At 45.8% G+C, this 21,196-nt stretch overlaps 1 pseudogene; it reads right to left on the bottom strand.

The window, feature by feature from the left end:
• Nucleotides 1-2,665: 2,665 nt before the first annotated feature.
• The window catches only part of LOC141567629 (serine/threonine-protein kinase MARK2 pseudogene), a 50,230-nt pseudogene continuing 31,699 nt past the window's right edge, over nucleotides 2,666-21,196 (bottom strand).

Genomic DNA, 21,196 nt, shown 5'->3' with positions numbered 1-21,196 from the left:
AGATTCATCCAAGTGGTGGCATAATATACTTTATTTTATTAATCAATGTGTCTGAGTAATACAAGACTTTGTATTATAAGCACATCAAATCAAATATCACTTTTACAGAATCTAATGTGTTACTTAGACAATGTTCCAAATTTCCATTGGATAACTTTCAGGAAATTTGCTTAAACTATCTGGAGTGTGTTTGCTATGAGGGGTACCACATTTCTTTTATATCATAGGTAGTCATTTTTTTTCCCCTACTTAAGTTGGTACATCCACAAATGTTGTTACATGGCATTGCAAGCTATTGATAACGCCATTAAAGATACTCATCAAAGATACTCAGCATGGCTGGAGACAACTTAAGAGATATCACAAGTAGAAAACACTGTTTTTTTTAGATTTTGGCTTAATGGAAGTGTGGCATCAATGGTTTTGCCCTATTGCAAGACCAGCATTATGAAAACAGAGGAATATTAATACAATGTTAAAAGTTTCCAAATAAGTTATCCTTTTGCATTCAGGTGAAAAATAATTTTGGAATTTTAGACGTTAATATCTAATTGACAGACCCCAGCTTGGATGTCTCCTAATTTGATCTTAGAGCATCACTTATCTCAGACATGTCTTTCTAATTGCCTCCACACCGGTTCCAGACAATTTCTCTTTCTTCTACATTTTCCACATATCATTTTCCTACCTAGGATGCCTTACTCGTCTTTTCTGTCTCACAGACATTTACTCATCCTTTAAAGATCAGGATGAATTTCTAGGTAAACCTCTAACTTCCTATTCTATAACCATATCCTCATTTAAATGACCAAAAGAATACAAAAATAGAGACAACGCTGGAAAATAAGGATGAATCCTTTATACACACTAGAAAATCTAGTGCTGCTAGATTAGTACAGGTGGGTCCAGGTATAGAAAAGACACCAAAACCAACTTGCCACTGTCGTCCCTGAAAGGTAGCTGATATCTCAGGAAGCAGACAAGATTCAGGATGCTCTTTATAGGACAGACAAGCAACAGACCTCCAAGTATCTCTTTTGCTATGAGGGCTACACAATATTCAAGAATATCTGTCACAGGCCTTAAGCTACTATTTTCAAGTAGAAAGACACAAATGAACACAAACATGATGAGGGATGAAGACAAGACTAAATTGTGTATGGAGAATATGTGAAGCAGAAACCGAGATTCAGAAAGCTGGTCCATTTATTTACCTGATGTGAAAATGATAAAGGTATAACAATTAAAGCGGTATGTTTTAATGCAATAACAATCAGAAAGCAGTATTTCAAAAACAGCTCAAATACGTACGAGTTTTATGAATTTTTCTTAGCCCCGGGTTTCCCAGTTGTAAAGAAGAAATGATGATGATGATGATGATAAAAAGATGATAGGATTGATGTGAGTTTTAGGTAATATAACACATATAAAATGATTAACACAGTAATTCCTAGTTTTAGGATTATTATTCTTGTAATTTTCCATTATCACTTTTATATAATAAATTTGGAATTTAAAATTACTTGGGAAATAATTCTACAACAATATAGATTAAGAATTTGAGAGAAAATTGGGTTTGATCATTACATCCTGAATTACTTCCTGTAACTACTGATGGACAGTTACATAATCTTGGAATGGAGAAAGCCTTATTCAGCAAACACCAAAGACGTACTACATAAGGAAAACAGTACTTGATTTACTACACAGAAATAGAAACAAAAAATTTTAATTAACAAAAAACATTTTAAACATAACTAAATGGCAAACAACAATGTGGAAAAAATATTCCCAGTATAAATTAGGAACCTAAATATATTTAAAATATACAGAACACACACTATTCAATAAGAAAAATACAAATACACTGAAAACAACATGGAAAAAGAAATTAGGTAATGCCTGAATGCATACAATACATTTTTATTGAGTAACTACTCTTACGTACATTACTGTACTAGGAGTAGGATATAGTAGTGAAGTGAGAGATATATATTCACCTTCATGGAGTTTATCTTTTGAAAAATTCACAAAAGCAGAAATACAAATGATCAATAGATATACACATTTTTTCCCCTCAGTAAAACCAAAGAAATGAAAATTAAAACAAGATGTAAGTTTTCACCAATCAAATGTCCATGTTTTAAAAGAATACGCAATGTTGGTGACAAGATAGAGAACTAGGTTCTCAGCTCATGAAATGGAAATTAAAGGCACTTTTTCTGGAGGGCAATTTGACAATATTTCTCTAAATACTTTAAAATTATTTTTTCTAAGCATTTAACTCTTAGAAGTTTATCAGTAGGAATTATTCAATAGTACAGGGAAAATGCTTCCTGTGCTGATGAAGATCGTATCATTATTTTAAGAACAAAAAAAATTAAAAATGTTTACAGTTCTGTAAACATAGTTTAAAAATGTGATCCATCTGCAAAATGGACTATTATATAACTGAAAAAAAACATTTTAGAAGAATATCTTATGAAGTGAAAAAACATGCCTGTGGTCCTATTAAATGAAAAAAAAATGTTTACAGAACATTATACCAAACTTAGCTGGTTTTGCATGAGTTTTTTATGTATGCATAGAGAAAATATTTTAAAATGTTCAGAGAGACGATGGTCCTGCCAACACCTTGATTTTGGACTTCTAGCCTCCAGAACTGGAAGAGAATAAACATCTATTTTCATAAGCAATCCAGTCTGTGATACTTTGTGATGGCAACCCTAGGAGACTAATGTGCTCAGTGAATACTTGTTGAATAATAAATGGATTGCTTCTGAATGACCTTAAGGGATAAATTCAGAACCAGTATATAGATTTTAGAGGAAGAGGATTCTTACTCTATATTAGAATAACTTTCTGAGAGCCAAAGTAATTCATAGGTAGGATGACTGTCTAAGGAGGTACTGAGTTCTCCGCTGTAGCAAGGAATATGAACCTCTTCTGAAAACCTGACGGGGTTGTACAAAGAAAATTCAAGCTACAGACAGTTATTTAGACACTTTCTAAAATCTATGATTCTCAGATATGATTTTTAGTTCAAACTAACAACATAGCTAATAATTATTTGGAAGTCTAGTCTTTGTAATCCAAGATCCTTTGAAATGAATAAGATAAAGCAAGTTGTCCTGGTTTTAATGGGTCGGGTTATAGCAACGCCATCTGCTGGTGTATGAACAGTGTCATGACTGGGATAATATTTATCAAGTTGCCTGGGACAGCACATAACAGGTAATCAATAAAAGATAAGATTTTTCCTTTCTCTTTTCCAGAAGGTAAAACAAAACAAAACAAAACTGAATGTCTTGAGGTTGCCAAATTTAATTTATTTAAAATAAAACCCTCTATGTGATAAAGGTAATTTATGTAATACACAAAGTTCATTCTAAACACTGCTTTAGACTTAGTGGACCTTACTAGAGTAAAAAGGATTGTACTTTGTGTACAAGTGTGACAATATACAAGATTATATTTCAATTAAATATATTGAGTCCTTAATATGAGTAAAAACAATCAATTTATATAACAAATACAAATTGAGTTATTTTTGATGACATGTCTGTTAGAATTGATTTTTCATAAAACGTTCCCTATCTACAACTTTACTGTTCTCTTCCTGCACTGCCCCCTCCAGGAAATACTTAGAAGCAAACATTATATTACATAACGTTGCTATTTCTTAATCTGAATCATATGAAGTAATAGACAATGAAATTACATCTAATCCCCTGCCCCCAAACTGGACTGGAACCCTGAAATGTTAGGTCTCCTTCAGGAGTGTTTACCCAAATTCACGAATCTTTCACACTGTGTCTGTACAGAGTTGCTGACTCAAGCAATTCGTTCAAACAGGCTTCTGTGGTACCTTTCTGTGTTGCTCCAACAAAAATATTTTCAAGAGGAAGGGAATTTTTTCTTGAGAGAACATTTCTACATAGTGAAAAACTTATTTCAATATTTCTGCCTTTTGGAACTAAATAAACTGTGAAACTGAAGAAGGAAAAAAGATACTTAAAAACCTGAATAGCTTTTAGCTACATGTTGTCAATTCCTTAGTGGCATCTCCCAACACTCAGCTCTCTCCATTAAAAAGCCTGACAACAGCACGGTGGTTAAAATACAAGTGAGAAAAAAATATGGTTAAACTGATTAGAGACCTCTGTTAGAGTTGTGCGAATTCCAGTGTGCGCTTATTGCATTAAGATATTGGGGACACAGCACAGGTTTTAGTGTCAAACAGGTAGATTCAAATTTAGCTTTGATATTCACTAGCTATGTGCTCTTGGACAATTTACTTCATTCCCTGTAGTCTTGTGTGCGAATTATGGTAAGTAATACCTGCGTGCTAGCATTGTTGCAAAATTTAAATTAGATCCCACCCATAAAGCCTCTGTCACATGAGGGCACTTAACTAATATTGACATTGTCCCTTTCCTTTTCTGATGAATAATTAGGAGAGAGGGGATGAACAACATTAGAAATACTCATTATATGATTTTGGCTTTTTCATTCTGTTATGTTTCAAAATAATCTTTGATAATTTATAGAGATGGTTTCAGAGAAGGCAGGGTACTATCCATGTCTTTTATTTTTAGAAATCACGTGACTATAAAATAACGTTTTCAAAGACAGAGATCTGAAATTCAGTGAAAAATGTGTGAATACGATTACAATGAAATATTTCATATTTGAAAAACTTGAAGAACATATTCACACACAGTCCCACTCACATCATTATGGGTCTGCAGCAACACCAGAGTATGTGAGCTGGAGTCAGGTGCATTGCTGGGTGTGGCACAAGTACACTTGGCAAACACGGCGTGGGTAATTTAAGCCTCCATGTTTCCCAGTCATCTGATAGGCCTTCTGACAGACTGCTGTGGGTGGATGGTGTCAACAGCAGAAGACTGCTAAGGAAAATAAAGACCCACCTCGGGATATCATCCTGCTTGCTTCTCACTGGTGCTTAGCAGCCTCAAGTCTGATATTCATTCTTTCAACAAATATTGATTAAGCACCAACTTGGTGCCAGACACTGATGGTTACTAGCTGGAATACAGCAGGAAACAAAACTGTCTGTTCTTGCCACCATGACACATGAAGGCCATTCAGTCTAGTGTCAGAAAGAAGATGTATCTATAAGTACTTGTGACAATAATTAGAACATTAATTAAAAGGGAGACTGCAAAGAGCCTCATGAACACAACAGAAAGATTTCATAGATATCAGGGCAAGACACCTAAAATAGCTGATGGCAGTGATGCTTTTGCAATAAGATGATACACAAATATGTAGCCACAACTATTACTTAGAGTTAACAGGTAAAATAAACCAAAAAGTTAGAATTGTTGAAAGCTTTTCTGAATAAAAAACATTCTACATAATGAGTCTCTTATTTGGGTGATTCTTAAAAGTCTGATGATCACCATGTGTTTAGAATTTACCTTTCCTCAAGACCTATTTTCAAGAATCTCTTCGAGATGATTCTGAGAATATCTTTTTAAGTTGACCTTTTAAATATAAGACATCTAATACGGGATGTGGAGTACAGCATAGGGACTAGAGTCAAAGGCCAAGATGTGAAGGCAGCCTGGATGTCCATCGATGGATGAATGGACAAAGAGGGGTGATACCTATACTCGTATAGAATGGAGTATTGCTCAGCCATGGAAGGGAATGGGTTCTTGCCATCTGTAGTGGCATGGATGGACCTGGAGGGTATTGTAGCGAGTGGTCATGTCAGATAGCAAAAGACAGATGTAATGTAATTTCCTTTATGTGTGAAATTTAAAGAACAATACAAACAAACAAAACAGAAACACACTCATACATAGAGAACATGTTGATGGTTGCCAGATGGGAGAGGATTTAAGGGGGTGGGTAAAAAAGGGGAAGGGATTAAGAAGTACAAATTGGTTGTTACAAAGTAGTCATGTGGATGTAGTGTACAGCATAAGGAATACAGCCAATAATGTTGTAATAACTATGTATGGAGTCAGATGGGTACTAGACTTATCGGGGTGATAGATGGGAGGAGGGTTGGGGGACAGGGTGAAAAAGAGGAAGGGATTAAGAAGTAAAAATTGGTAGTTACAAAATAGTCATGGGGATGTAAAGTAAAGCATAGGGAATATAGTCAATGATATGGTAATAGCTAGGTATAGTGCCAGGTGAGTACTAGACTAGTCAGGGGGATCACGTCTTAAATTATATAAATGTCTAACCACTATGTTGTATGCCTGAAATTAATATAAAATAATATTGAATGTTAACTGTAACTGAAATACTTAAAAAGAGGGGAAGACATTATATACAGCACAGGGAATATAGTCATTAATATTGAGATAGCATAGTACTGTGTCAGACGGTTGCTGAACTACTGGGATCACTTCTATAGGTATATAAATGTTGAACAGCTATGGTGCACAACTGAAAGTGATCTAATGTTGTATGTTAGCTGTAGTTTTTCATAAAAATATTATAAAAATAAAAATAAAATGGTTACTCACTGAATCTGTAATAAAATAGATGATAAACGGAATTTTAACAGGTATGTACGGTAGACTTTTTATTCTTGTAAAAACCATTAGAGTTCTTTTGAAACATATTTTGAAATTCAAACAATTAATTTAAAAAGTACTTCGTTTATAATATACTGAACAGCAAACCTGGCTCTTGGAAAGGAAATCTAGCTTTTCTCTCTCAAATGTTGCAGTACAGATTTTCAAAGGTTCATAATTTTTAAAGTAATTTAAATAACTCAGTCATTCTGAAAATATATAGCCTTTCAAATGAGAAGAATTGACAATGCTTTAAACATCAATTTTATTTTTCTTCATAGACTAGTAGCAAAATTTCACAATTATGCAAAGTGTAAACACTTACCTATATTTCCTGTCTAATACCATTAATTTTATTTTGCAGGTATTTCTATTGCCCACATTGGAAAGTACAGTTCTATGATGATAAGAACACCTTGATGCTGGCACAGTGAGAGGACTTCTCACCTCCAGAACTGTAAGAGAAAAAAATTGCAGTAATTTGTTACAGCAGTAATGGGAAACAAATACAGGTGGTGAAGTGTATATTTTCTTAAAAGGAGAGATTTATTATAGGTGGAAACTATGAGCAGGGATGCTTCAGCAGGCAGAGCAGGGAGGACCAGTGTGCCCAAGAGGGCACCCTGGAGTCTCTGCCTCTGCACCTTAACCAGCACTTCACCAAACATGCAGTGATTTGGGGAAACACATTGGTTTCCTTGGCAGCAATATCCTGAGATTTTCACTTCCTATAACTATTTTCTGGCCCTTCAAAAATCAAAAGTCTAAATCACTCTGGCTGTACTGATGAGAATAGACAGGAAATGGGAAAGAGTAGATGTTGGAGAAAACTCCAGGCCAAAAAAAAAAAATAGACTAGGGTCATGGCAGTCGCAATGGAGAGAAAGCAATGGGTTTAAAAGAGAGGAGGGTCCCGTGAGTTGCAGAGTGGAGCAGAGATGAGTGACTCTGAGGCCCAGGGCTAGTGGAAGGGACGCAGCAGACTTGGTTTTGCAGGTCTTACCAGTTGCTGGCTCCAGTCTTTTGAGAAGTCTAGCAGCTGCTCTAGTGTGATTGTTCTTGGGTTTCCTCCCAAGACAATTTTTTCTATTGTTTTAGAAAAAATAGAAAAAAATAGGCATGAGCTAAGTAAAAGAGGGAACAAATGGATTAATAAGATAAGATGATGAGGCGCTGAGTGAAGTGACAAAGGAGTGACAGAGTGACCAGGGCAATTAATTCATGCCCTGAAATGTTGAAAGAGTGAAGAGAAACAAGACTGAACCAGAAGATAAACAAAGGCCTCCCCACTGGGTGTGCCTCAGAGGAATCCCTCCCTCCCCCACCAACACCAGGGGTCTCTGTTCTTCCAGGGAGCCAGGACCAATTTTAGCTGGAACCCAGAAAGGGGGGTGGGTGGGAGAGGAAGTTGGAGGGTGGGTGGGCTCCGTGGAAGCTCTACACCATCCTCTCCTCCCCTCCATGTGGCCTCCCTACAGTTCCCTTTCAGAGTCCCAAACTTGACTTTCAGCGGTGGGAGGGCATGGGGTTCACAAACACTCCAACAGAGATTTTCTGTAGCAGCAGTGGCAGCGTCAGGAAACCTTCCAGGAACCTAGAGCCTGGGGTCCTCACGTATATAGAAAGCCCCAGACCCTCCTCTGTCCTGGGCTGACTCCCAGCTGGAGAGACCTGTTCAAGGCCCAACCACAGTATGTCAGGGCTGAGGGCGTTCCAGAATCCCATCTTCGCCTATGCCTCGTTTTTGCAGGTGAGAGAGCAGAAGCCCAGAGAGGGGCTGGAATGCTGTCAGGGCCACACAGTGAGTGGCACAGTAGGACGGAAATCTGCTTCCAGATGCTTGCTCTGAGGAAACTCATTTTCCTTGGAAGACTCCCAGGCGATGACCACTCAGAATAATCACCAGTCCTGAAACTCACAGTAGTAGCATGTCGTCGGTGCTCAGGGACGTGGGGGGATTGAATGAACGATATGATGGGATACGAACAGCAGGTCTTGAAGCTGGGAGTGGACCCCAAATCCTGTCTTCCAAAAGGTCTTTCTCATTTTCAGTCTGGGTAAAAAGGGTCTTGGGGAGGGGAAAGGTGCTGCCATGAATTGTTTCATAAACATACGACAGTGCGGTGTGGAAAGAGGGTATGAGCAGGTATATCCCAGGAAATTAAGTCCAGGGGAACACAATGCTGGACACTGAACCCCGCTGTCACAGGCGTCACACTACCCTACCTCCCACCCTGAAAACAGAGGGAACAGCTCAGAAGTGTTCTTGGAGAGGCCGATCCCATGACCGTCAGCTGGCCAATCAGCATCACCCATCCTCCACAGCCACAGTGATTGGCTCACAGCTGGGCATGTGACCAATCAGTTGGGGGTCGGGGGTGGGGATAGGCCCTCGTGTAGGAATCGTGGGACAAGTGGAGCTTAATTCCCATTCAGGTGCTGAGGGGGTATGACGTCATCCTGTGTGCGTTGGTGGCCGTCTTGCTTCCGTAAAGGGAAAGGCCCCCTGAGAAGGACACCAGCACAGAGGGAAGAGAGCACAGCGAAGGGGTCAGGAGAGACGTGGTTGCTGCTGGGGTTATTGTGCACCCAGGTGAAGCCTGGTCTGAAGCGCTCAGCCTTTAGACTTCCTGGTACATAAATTATTTCCTCCTGCTTTGATTGTTTGCTTGTTTAAGCCGCTTTGGGATTCCTGTCACTGGCTATCAAAAACTTCTGACCCTTCCTTCCAGCTGGCTAAATGGAGAACCCAGGAACCGCAACAGTGTGGATGTAGGCTAGCTTCAAGGAAGCACTTCCAGATAACACTGTGAAAGTCCAGTCTAACGTGGAGCTCCAAATGGATGCAAGCAGCGTCTGTTGAGGGCCGGCTGCAGGCTGGGCCACTCACGTTACCCAAATTAGTCTTTGTGGGATTAACCCTGTTAAGGTAGCAACTGATGTCCCCCCTTTAGAGGGCAAGGCTGAGGCTCAGAGAAGGGACATAACGGGGCTGTGGTGAGGAAATGTGGAGCCAGACTGCACCCCCAGATTCTGCTGCTCACACTTGGAGAAGACACATGACGTTGTTTGTCCATGTGATGTGGGCTAAGGCTGCCAGCCGCGCACAGCGCACTTGGGAGCCCGAGACTTGGTAACTGCTGTGTGGCCCTCAGGTGACTCCCACAAGCAATTCGCACTGAAGGGAGGAAGGAGACCTTCCTTCACCGGCACCACCACACCCTCCCAGCTCCCCCATGCCCGGCATGCCTTTCTCCTGCTTTGCTTAGCAGTTATTACAGGGTCATGCTCATGTGACTATACAGGTAGGAGCCCATTCACAGGCCGGCATCTGGAGCTCCAACAAGAGCCTTTGTCCTCACTGTCCCTGGGGGAAGGCTCCTTCCTTTGGACCTTGGGGCCCACTTGCTTCCACAAAGAGAAAGCCCACCTGTACACAAGCAGTCTTTTGTAGAAAATGCAGAAACCTCAGTCATTTGGGAACAGGATGTATCCATCACTGCCCTTTCCATGGCTCCGTGAAAACTCAGCTCATGTACTCCTTTCTCGCCACCCTGGCCTCCTGTGGATACCTCAGGAGAGACCAGCTGACAATAAATGACCAGCACAGCACTTGAAGGCACATGTGAGGAGAGATCTGACAGCTGGGACCTCACACTTCCCATGGAAGAGGCTGTAGAAGCCCCTGGGGAGTGGAAATAGTGTTTGGATGTGAGCAGTTTCCAGGCTCTCGGCCTCACATAGAAAGGTGCTGGCTCAGCTAGTAAATGGCCATCAACTGTGATTGGATGGCCATCAGCTGTGGCTAGTTGGCCGTCAGCTGTAACCAGTGAGCCATTGGCCACTAATATAACTGCTGTGGCTACGCTAGCAGTAAAATGGGGGCTAGCAAGAAGATGGTGGCTGAGCTAGCAAGTGGCGGAGTATGGATTGCGGATTGCAGAGAGGCGGATTGCAGCAGCAAACGGGGAGTCGGTCGGTTGGCAGAAAAGCAGATAGCAGATCGCCCATCGTGTGAATCCAGCCTCCAGTGAGACTATAGTGGTATGACTCCCCTACCTATGGCTCCGTGGGTGTTCCTTTTTGGCCTCACCATGTCCTGTGTTCCTATGTGGGGAGCGGGAGCAGAGACTCCGCATGACACCCCCCATGACATTGGGCCACAGAGAATCAACAGGCTTTTGGATGGTGAGAGGCTTCTGGCCATGGAGGGGGTGGAGTGGGGGGCGTGTGGCAATGTCCCTTAGGTGTCCTGAAGGCCCACTGTGCACAGGCTCAGAGTGCACAAAGCAGAAAAGGCACAGGACCGCCCAGAGGTGTTCGCAGACCAAAGACGGAGAGCCAGCCAGTCAGAGAACAGAGCTCATGAGCAGCTTCCATGGGGGTGGGGTGTGGGGACACTAGTGTCAGTGGAAAGAACAAGAGGACATCACTGGAAGGATTTGCTCCAGACTCTTTTAGTTGGGGAACATCCAACTTCACAGGTTAGATTTCCGGAAAAGCACAAGGAGAGGAAAGTGGGCTGGAGCTGAGTGTCATGCAGGGTGTCATGTGGGGTCTCTGGTCCCGCTCCCCGCATAAGAATGCAGGATATGGTGAGGCCAAAAAGGAACACCCACGGAGACATAAGTAGGGAAGTCATACCACTATAGTCTCACTGGAGGCTGGAGTTACACGACCTGCGACATGCTGTCCGCTTTTCTGCCAACCGACCAACTCCCCACTCCCCAGCACAGCTGCACCAGTTATATCAGTGGCCAATTGGCTAACCGGCTACAGCTGACAGCCAACTAGCCACAGCTGATGGCCATCTACTACCCGAGCCAGCACCCCTCTACATGAGGCCGAGAGCCTGGAAACTGCTCTCTGGGGGTTTGTCCCCACACCGAGCTTGCCTGTAACCCCATGGAAAGGAGAGTTGACAATTTAAGACAGCTGTGGTTCTTGGAATACACTGACCCAAGAGAACCACACAGAAAAATCCCCTCGAAGAGTGCTCTTCTGTTTAAAACAAGGTTCAGTTGCTGTAACAAAGGGCCCCACATGAGAGTGGCAGACAGAAGTTTGCATCACTCTCCAGTGCATTACGGTGTCAGACAGTCCAGGACTGTACTGGCAGGGCAGCTCCCGGAGCTCCTCTCACGGATGCTCTGATGTCCCAAGGGAGTTGGCATCACCACACGGGCCAGGACTGAGTTCCAGCGCAAGAGCTCATGGTCCCAGAAGTAGGGCTGAGGGAGAAGCAAAGGAAGGGCTTAGTTATCTCTCCAACAAACTATCTTAGATGATGTACACATTTATAGCTTCCTGTCCAGGAGATTACTAAATAGATGAAGATTATTGTTTTAGAGCACTAAATTTCAGGGTGGTTTCTTACACAGCAGGTGACCCAGACACTGCCTAACTAGCTCTCTCCCCACACATGCTCCAGTTTCTCAAATGCCCCTCACCTCCTGTTAGAGACTGAAAGTTTGTCTCCTCCAATGCAGATACTGAAGACCTAACCCCCAGTGTGGCTGTACTGGGAACGGGGCGTGTGAGTGGTGGCTGGAGGTGAAATGAGGTCGTTGGGGTGGGGCCCTGATCCGGTTGGGCTACCGCCCTTACAAGAAGAGGAAGAGACGCCGGTGCTTGCTGATACCCAGCCTCCGTAACTGTGAGAAAACAAACTTTCTGTTGTTTAAGCTGCCCCCTCTGTGTCACTTTGGTCTGGTAGCCAGAGTGACTGACGAACCTGCTCCAGCCTCAGAGTCTTTGCACACACTGGTCCAACTGCCTGCAACGTTTTCCACGGTTAACACCTCCTGACCAGCGTTGACTCTCAGCAGCTGTCCCTAACTAGGGGGCATCTCTGACCGCCCTCCACAGACGCAGCCAGGCCTCCCCTTTGATCCCTCTCAAAGCAGCCTGCCCTTCCCACACACCACGGGCCAGCCTGGGGCTTAGATATCTTTGAATCATGCTTTGGTTCATGCTGCCCCTACCCACCTTGTAGCTCAGCACAGGGCCTGGCACACAAAAGTGCTCCGTTGAAAAACATGCGCTTAGCCCAGGAAGTCAGGGCTCCCTTTGACTCAGAAGTTCCGCTCCTCGATATAATGACAGTGACCAGGGCGATGTGTGACACAGCCCGGGGTCCTGTGCTCCCGGAGCCCGAGCTGGACCGGGCCTGGCGTGTCTGACAGGAGAATGGACAGACGAGTCCCGCGCACACAGCACTGAACAGCCAAGGGAATGCAGGAGCCCCGGCCGCTCCCAGGAGCAGGGTGAGTCCCCAGGCAGCCAGTCCCCAAACAGGGCCCGCGTCATAATCCATCCGGATGCAGGAGCACAGGCAAACTCAATGCCTCAGCTGAGAGGTGCCCACCTGGGAGTTAACCTATGAGGGCTGGCAGGGCACACATGTCACTAGAGTCGGTGTATCCGGTCAGCCTGGGGAGAGGGCTCGCTGTCAGGAGAGACACCAGTGGCTCTGGGCTACTGGAAACGTCCCAGGTACTGACTAGGCTGCTGAACACAGAGGTCTATACCACAGCGATCTTTCAACTGTAGACGTCCATGTGCGGAGAGGGAGAGCCTGGTCACCTTCCCAGCCTCGCATTGGAAGAGACTGGGAATTCGGTAGTGCTGGGCGGCCATGTGCCCAGCTCCAAGTCGGGTGAGAGGTTGCTCTGAGAGAGAAGCAGGCAAGGTTATTGGGAGCCTCCCAGGGTGTCTGCCACACACCTTTGAATGTCCCCTCCTACCGCCTGCCACACCCTATCCTGAGTTCATGCTTTATGAGAGAGTGTCCACTGAAAATTGCATTAAGGAATTCCTAATTCAGGAACCAGCAGGAAACCATGGACCGGTGTGTGATTTTCAGTAGATTTGCTGGTACGTCGCTGATGGGATGCCCTTACTGACATGGAGGGGAGGCTCTCTCTCTCTCTCTCCCCCCCCCCCCACGGCGAGCCCACTGTGAACAAACAGCCAGAGGCGTCTTGTCTCATGGCAGCTGATCGTGTCCCTCCCTGCTTGGGAGCCCCTGCTCTTCTGACCAAAACCCAGAGCCCTTGCTGTGTCACTGAGCTGGGGGTAAGGAGGGAGCTCAGAGGCAGCCCCGTGGCCAGCCAGCCAGCGCCAGAGCCCTCAGAAGGAGAAAGGCTCCTGAGCAGAGTCTTGTCATCGGAGCTGACTGCCGTCTAGGCCCTGAGCTGCGGGATGTTTAAATTTGGAGACGCAGAGCAAAATGCACCAGTGGGGGCAGTCCTGAAAAAAAAGGCTTGCTGGCCAAATCCCTCCTTTGCCCAGCCTCGCCCTGCACCTCTGTCCTGTATGCATCTAACACCCCTTTCCTCCTGCCCTCATGCCTCCTCTCCGTTTCATGGGTCAAAGCTGCTTTTTGGGGACTCGGGAAGGCCCGACTCCTGCCTTAGAGACGGGAAATGGCTGCACAACTCAGTGACCCTTAAGCTGCTTTGGGACCCACACCCCTGCCACTTCTCTGATGCCCCACACAGGCTGGTTCATGGGACTTTGCTTACCGTTGTGGACCCCTTCCTCCCAAACACCACAGGCCTCAGGACCAACAGGCCCCCTCGGTCCTTCTGAAAACTTTAGGTCACGGCAGTGTAGTGCAGGAAGGTGACACACAACTTCTGCCTTCCGCCTTGCGGCACAACTCACAGCCTGTTCCCTCTGGAACCACATTCGTTGCTATTGGGAGTTGCCGTGATTATTGTCTTCAGTCATTTTTCTTTAGTTGCTCTGACTAAGTGCAAGCCCTACATCACTACACGCTTCTCAGCCTGGAGGACGCACAGCCCCAATTCTGTACAGGGAGGGGCAAAACAGTGTGTCTGAGACCTCTTCCTGCAGCATCAGTTTATTACAAGATGTGGAAGAACCCGGTACTTTAATAAGAACCACCCACACCCCGCACACATGGAGGAAAAGAGCAGGGGTGGGGAGAAGGGCCTGGGAACAACAGTCCACGCTCTGAAGTTTCACCCAGGTGGGGGCGAGGGGTGGACCTGCCGTGAGGGCGGCTTCTCCTTGTCCCCCAGGGGGCTCCAGGCCAACCTCCACGGTCCCCAGGTATTTTGGGTGTGATGCTTCCCTAAGGCCACAGACAGACAGGCTGGGTACCGTCCTGATTTGAATCAGGTGCAGAGGACACTGGGGCACTTGGCACTCCTCCACCGTCCGCCGGACCCAGTGCTTCACACACGGCGTGTACTTCTCGCACTGCTCCCAGCCGCAGTTTTGTGTCCAGCCTCTGGCCGATGTCCCGCGCCATGTGGCCAGTGTGCCTGGCGCTCAGCATTTTTGAGTGCAGCATATCAATGCAGGGAGAGTGGCTTGACCTTTTGACAGTATTTGACTGTGGCCCGGCCTTGGCCGTCCACTGTTTAAGGATTAAATTGGCTTAACTTGGTTCCACTTGGTGGACGGCCAACAGCAGAGGTGGCTAAATATACGGGTGAAGACCCTCCTAGCCACCCGCCGACAGCCTTTGCTCTGGCCCGAGGACGTGCTGCTGGGGGTCACACTATCACAATGCCCAGCATGGAGTAAGTCTCTAATGACTGAGCTGGTCCTCGACTCTCATGAATAAGGCATACCTGGGCATCGACGAAAGGCTGGGTTGGCGAGAGCTGGGCCTCGATTCCCAGCTGGCTTGGGGAAGGCGGGTGCCAGATTCCGGGCTGTGGGTGGCAGTGCTGTCCCCCGACTGCAGGCTGACGGGAGAACTAACAGGAGGCTCCTCGGCCTCCTGGTCTGACGGCTGAAGCTGGCGGGTTTCGGGAGGCCTGGGGCTGCTCAAGTCCGAGCCAGGGAAGGGCCTACCTTTAATGGTGCGGACCTGGAGCTCGGGTTTTTTTGTGCAGAGGATCAGGTACGTGCCCATCAGTTTGTCATAAGTCCTGCTTGTCACTGACTCCTCTATGTTCTCCGGCTGAAACCCCATCTCCATCATCCTCTGCGTGACCCCGGGGTCCATGTTCTCGCAGGGTGGCTCGCGGTATGGCCTGAGCGCCTCCTCTTGCTTCCAGTTGAGCCACGGCTCCTTCATCACATTGCGCAGCGCGGGTCTGTCGCTGGGCTTGAGGGTCAGCAACCGCCGCAAGATCCCCGGGCACTCGTGGGATCTGGCGCACGTGGAAGTGCCCTCTGAGAACCCGCCGCCGCAGCGGAGAAGCGTCGTCCGGCGAACGGCACCGCCCCGTGGGCATCTTGCAGAGCAGCACCCCCGGCTCCACGCGTCGCTTCCGGGGCCCTCACAGTCTTTGCCCAGGAAGCGCCCCGGGGCTACGCGGGAGAAGTTGCCCCAGAGCGTGCTCGGCTTAAGGCCAGTGCATTTCTGGTTGCGCCGAAGCCTGTGATTCTCACATTCAGTTCTGCATCCAGCGGCACATTCTCAGGTCTCAGGTCTCTGTGCACCACGGTCCGCTGGCGGAGGTATCGCCTGGCGGATGCCACCTGCCGGAACCCGTGGCGGGCCTCCTTCTCACTCAGGCGGTGGTGGTCCTTCAGACAGCGATGCAAGTCCACTCTGCGCACGTGCCCCATCACGACGAGGAGTCTCTGCGGCGTCTCAATGACTTCACACAGCTTCACGATGTTGGGATGGTTCAATAACCTCAGACAATTGACTTCCGTCTGTCCGCACGAGCCCTGAGAGCCAATGGCTTTGACAGCCACCTCCGACCCTGTCCAAATGTGCCGGGCCAACGTCACCTTGCCAAAGCTTCCCTGGCCGATGGTGTGCAGGAGCTCGTAGTGGTCAATAAAGGGCTCCTTATGGGGAGAGAAGGCTGGAAGGCCATTCGCCATGGTGACCCGCTGACTACACTGGCGGATAATACTAAGTATCGATGCTGACTATGCGAACAACCAGTACTAACTACGTTAAGTATGTGAACAATGCTAACTATGCTTAGGAACGATGCCAATAAATGACTATACTATGCTGATACGAAACAATACTAATAAACCATAAAAACTATACTATACTGATACTAACGCTACCAACGCTAACTAGGCTAACAAACGGTGCCAATACATGATCCTAACTATACTATGGTGAGACTAACCTGCTAACTATGGTTACGAACAATGAGAATAAAAGATACTAACTATGCTATGCTGATACCAATACTAACAATGCTAGCTAGACTTACTAACGATCCAATAAGTAAAAGTAAGCAACGCTAACTGTACTAAATGTAATAACAATGCTAACTATATAAACAAGCTCACTGGTCCACGTCCAACAGGTCACCACGAATCAGCTTCCTGGGCTATTAACGGACAAAAACCTCAGCCCAGCCAGGACCGTGTATAGGATACTCTGGAACTCCATCACAATCGTGCCTTATGAGGTCAGAGCAAGATACAAGCAATCACAGCTGGGCAAAAGCCACAGGGTTCTCCCAATTACTCTTGACGATTCTACTCAGAAAAGAAAAAAAAAAGGAGCCACAGAGCTTTGTGTTTGCGTGGAATAGCAAAGGCTGATATTTACCTTAGTAGAAATTAAGATGCTTAATTTCTGTAAGCATTCAGTGAACTTTTCATTTATAACTTGAAAATCTGTCATAACTTTTGTCTTTTAAAGACCTTATGGTGCCTACACTTAAAATATTCAATTCCTTTTCCTGAAACTCTGATTGGTCTCAAAGTGATTCCACAACTTAACTGATATCACGATATTATAGGAAAATGTTGTGTGACATAGGACCAGATAAGGTTCGTTGTTAACATCTCTAAAGCTGTGAGGAGGTATCTTTTATCCAATTTTTGCCAATAAGTTCATGAGCAGATTCCTCCTCAGACATGATTGAGACCAGAGTGCAGTGGGTTGATGTATACAAAGCGTTGAAAGAAAAGAACTGTCAACTAAGATCCTATATCGGGCAGAACTGTCCTTTGAAAATGAGGGAGACACTTGGACATTCACAGATAAACCAGAGCTGAGAGAGTTCTTTACCACAAGACCTGCCCTGCATGAAGGGTGTTCCTCAGGTTGGAATGAGAGGAAACGGGGCTGTCACTCGCAGGCTTATGAGGACATGAAGATCACTGTTCAAAGTCAACGCATGGACGATTATAAAAGCTGGTACCACTGTGTCATTGGTCTGTGGCTCTCCTCTGTGTTTGCTCCTTGACTTAAGACACCAACGTATAAAAGCCACTATGAGTCTACGTGTGGGGACACACGATGCATCAAGACGTAATCTGGTGACATCAATAACTGCGTGGGGTCAGAGCTGTGAAGGAGCAGTTCTCATAGGTTCTAGAAGTTAAACTGGTATAAATTCACATACGCATGTTCTGACTTGATGTTAGGTCATCAGGTGACAAAGATATATTTCTTGTGGATGTTTCGTCTTGGTCCGGTGTTCTTGGCTCCCAGCACCCTTGGAATTTCCTGAGTGATTTGAGCAATGGGAACATTTTCTTTTTTCAATATCTGGTCTCTTGTCCTCAGTTCCTGAAATCACTTCAGAGCTATAAAGGTGACATGAGTTTCTTGTTAGTCATAATAAGTCCCTTTTTTACCACCATTGGGTTTGTGCTAATGGGGTGACTTTTGGAAAACACCTGAGGATGAAGCCCTGTGGCCAGGGAAACTGGTTATGAATAGAGGGCTGTACACTTCAGTCCTACCCCCGGATTTCCAGGGAGGGGAGTGGGGCCGCAGGGGGAATCAAGCTCCAGTGGCCAATGAGTTGATCAATCATACCTATGCAATGGAGCCTCCAAGAAACCCAAAAGAGGACTGCTATCACATTGGGGAAACAGAACGCTTGCTTGTGCTACGATGTTAGGCCCTGGACTAAGGGGACAGAAGCTCCTTTATTCAGGACTTTGCCCCATGTATGTCTTCTTCATCCGGCTGTTGATGTGGATCATTTAATATCCTTTGTAATACGCTGGTAATCTAGTAATCTGGCTTCCTGAGTCCTGCCAGCTGCTCTGGCCACTTAATCAAACCCAAGGAGCAGGGGGCGGGGGGGGGGCAGGAGAAGCTATGATTTCTAGCCAGTCAGTCAGTAGCACAGGTGACACCGCGGACTTGGGATTGGCCTCTGAACGGGGCGTGCAGTCTTTTGGGACTGAGCCCTTCACTTGTGGGTCTCAGGCTGTCTCCTGCTAGAGAATCCGATTCAAGCCACAGACCTCACTCCAGAAAAAAACCACATCCTCCTCTGCAAACCCAGTCATGGAACCCCTGTGCACAGGTCACAAAGGAACCAGCCACAGACAGTGGGGTTTGGGACAGCTTGGCCTGACTTTCACATTTTTGTGTGCTTTTGCCAGGTGTCTTCACTATGCGGGGTTGTATTGGCTCAGAGAAAGAGCTGGCCGATACATGCTTCAAGGTCAAGGAGATGTATAGCCCAGGAGATGGTGCCAAACCTAAAAGGTGACAGTGTTTTTTTGCCACTCCTGGATGAGAGAAGATGAGGTCTGTGTGGACAGCAAGGGCCGCGAGTTGAGGGAAATGGGAAGATTTTGGCCAAAGGGTCCAGAGTGGCAGTTAGGAAGGATGCATAAGTCTAGAGGTCTAATGGAGAGCGTGGTGACTCTAGTTCACAGTTCTGTGGTATATACTGGCAATCAGCTGAGACTAGATTTCAGGTGTTTGCACCATACACACACACACACTCACCCACACACCCACACACAGTAACTATCAGGAGATGGATATGTGAATTAGCTTGACTGTAGTAATGATTTTACTATGTATGCAAAAACACCATGTTGTACACCTAAAATATGTATCATTAGTACTACAAAACCCCCAAGTAGATGTACCTGGGCTCTGTCACCTCTACTATGGTCACCTCTACATCACTACACGATTCTCAGCCTGGAGGATGCACATCCCTAATTCTGTACAGGGAGAGGCAAAACAGTGTGTCTGAGACCTCTTCCTGCAGCATCAGTTTGTTTCAAGATCTGGAAGAACCTGGTACTTTAAGAAAAACCTCCCACACCCCACATACATGGAATAAAAGAGCAGGGATGGGGTGAAGGGATCCAGGAACAACAGGCCAGTCTCTGAAGTTTCACCCAGGTGGGGGCGAGGGGGTGGACCCTCCATAGGGCGGCTTCTTTTCTTGGCCCCCAGAGGGCTCCAGGCCGACACTGCCTAACCTCTCTTCCCCTACTTGCTCCTGTTTCTCGAATGCCTCTCACCTCCTTTTAAGAGAGTGAAAGTTTGTCACCTCCAAAATCAATCTTTGAATTGTATACATACACATATATCATATATGTATGCATATGTACTTTGCATGTATCTTCTGTGTGTTTAAGCCTTGTTTGCTCTGTCATGTACATAAGGACAAAAGGAATCGATGACCATCTTTGAAGATAAGTTACCAGAAAGGTTCCATGGTTACAGCAACAGTCATTCTGGATCTGGGTGCTGAGTCCCAACACAGGCTCAATGTGCTCTGGGAGTTCCCTGTCCAGTAAGCGACCAGTCACTGTGAGATGCTGTAGCTCTTCCTGTATCCTGTTAGTGCCGCCCCTGGAATCCCAGATGGCAACCCAGCTGGGTTTGTGGAATGCCCGTAAGGAGCAACACATACTGAATAAGAGAAGGGTGGCCAGTTCTGGGGCAGCATTGGAATACAGGGGGCTTGTCATTCCTCCCAGCAGTTCCAGCTGTTTGTGGCAGTGAAACCACTGGCCACACACCTGAGTGTGCACAGTCCTGGGAACTCAGACGGTGCAGCCTGGTGGCTACTCACAGAGCACTGGACGATGGGTCAGGACAACCTCTCCATAGGAGGTTGGGGACCCAGGGCTCCAAAGCCTGCTGGAGAGTGGAGCCTGGGGTCGCTTCTGGCGTCCCAGCCTCAGCTGCCAACCTGATAGTCATATGACCACCCTGAAGTGCCTTATCACTTCTAATCTCAGAAGCTAAGCAAGGTTGGGCCTGGTGAGTACTTGGTTGGGAGACCTCCAGGGAATAACAGGTGCTCCAGGCTTTCGCCTCCCACCTCTTGTTTTCTCCCCCTCTTTGTGTCTCCCTCCTTTGCACTCTTCCCTCTTCCCCCCTGAAAGTTGCTTCCTTCTTTGGCTACTGCTGGGGATTCCCAGGAGTGGAGTCCTCATTAGGGTCTGTGGTGTAGGGGTTCCAAGAAATGGGGGTCTCAGTGATGACCGCTGAGATGGTGCCCTATGAGCTTGGTAGTGGGACAAGTTGGATGGAGCTCAGTAGGAAGACAGTACTTAATGGCATGAAAGAGGATCCCTAAGATGGTTATAATGGCCAACTGTATATTCTGTGTGTTCTCTACATCAAAGTAAAAATATATCTAGTTCTACCTATGTATTATCTATCTATCTATCTATCTATCTATCTATCTATCTATCATCTATCTATCATCTATCTCTTTATCTATCTGCCTATATAACTCCTGGCAAACACATACATACAGTCATGACATATATATATATATATATATATATATATATATATATATATATATATATATATATGGCTTAGAGTGAAAAATTCTAAGCCAAACAAAGGAATAACTCACATGCAGAAACATGAATGGTCTTGAAAACGTGAATCTAAGTGTAAGAAGCCAGACATAAAAGCTACATATTGTACGACTGCTTTTCCA

The sequence above is a fragment of the Rhinolophus sinicus genome, linkage group LG11 (genome assembly GCF_036562045.2).
Source record: "Rhinolophus sinicus isolate RSC01 linkage group LG11, ASM3656204v1, whole genome shotgun sequence".
NCBI lineage: Eukaryota > Metazoa > Chordata > Mammalia > Chiroptera > Rhinolophidae > Rhinolophus > Rhinolophus sinicus.
Note: the sequence above shows the minus strand (reverse complement) of the source record. Positions and strands in the feature narration are given on the sequence as shown.